Consider the following 1146-nt stretch of genomic DNA (forward strand, 5'->3'; position numbering starts at 1 on the left):
GCCCGAGAAAACGACATATCGCCTTGAGCAGTCAAACGCAGGTGTCGTAGGGGAAGCCGCCGCCGTGGCGCAGGTGTTAGTGCACCGGATCGCGGTTGATTAGGCAGGGCATCCAATCAGGCAAGGGTGACACTGAGAGAGGCCTATGTCCTGCAGTGGAATGAATGGCTGTAAAAAAAAAAAATATGTATATATATATATATACATATATATATTTATATATATATGGTGTATAAAACACCCTCCATTAGCGTCTAACATTTAATTATGACTAGCGTATTTATAATTAATTCTATCAAAATCGTTATTATCATTATAACCATCACCATGATCATTATTATAATCATCATCATTAATATTGCCATTTCTATCAAATAATGACGAGAATATTAATACATGGGTCTGAATATTACCTCATATGTATTGTATTATTCTTCAAGTTCAACAGTATAACCAAACCAAAATCTTAAACCACATTAAGTTCAGTATCACCTCTCTCTTTGTTTTTTATTATTGCTTTCGATAATAACATATGGTCTGACCTATAATAACGTTGCTTCCTTCGTCATTACACGTGAATTCGTCTCCCCGTTGTTAGGAGGCAGAGGAACGTTGGGAAAAGTAACACCTGATGAATCTCACACTGATTCCGAGGAACAAAAACGAAAAGCCAAAAACGTCTACCATCTTCGTGAAATCAATTTATAAAGGAAATGGAAATGATAATAGCAGTAAGAGTTCAATTAGTCCTTTTGGAAATCAATTTGACTTTCATTCGATGGAGTCAGTTGTTATTGGATGGAGTTTGACGTCAAAAAATTATTTTATATCAACCATCACTAAGAAGATGGTGCTGCTTAATAGTCTTTACGTGGCTAATATAAGAGGCGAGATCAAGCAGTTTTTTCATCTAATAATGACATCTATTAAGATTATCATTCTTTCGGAGGAAATGCTTTTCATCAGCATTTCATGACGCCAATTTCCCAGTAAGAGTCATGTGGCCTATTTTCCCAACCTTGGATTCAGTGATACTTGTACTTATCGCTTCATTTTCCTCTTCTGGATTTTTATGCTATAGCCAAAAACAAAACAAACAAATATACATAAAAAAATTAATCAGCTGGCGATTTTCTCCGATGACAA

The sequence above is a fragment of the Penaeus chinensis genome, chromosome 30 (genome assembly GCF_019202785.1).
Source record: "Penaeus chinensis breed Huanghai No. 1 chromosome 30, ASM1920278v2, whole genome shotgun sequence".
Lineage (NCBI taxonomy): Eukaryota > Metazoa > Arthropoda > Malacostraca > Decapoda > Penaeidae > Penaeus > Penaeus chinensis.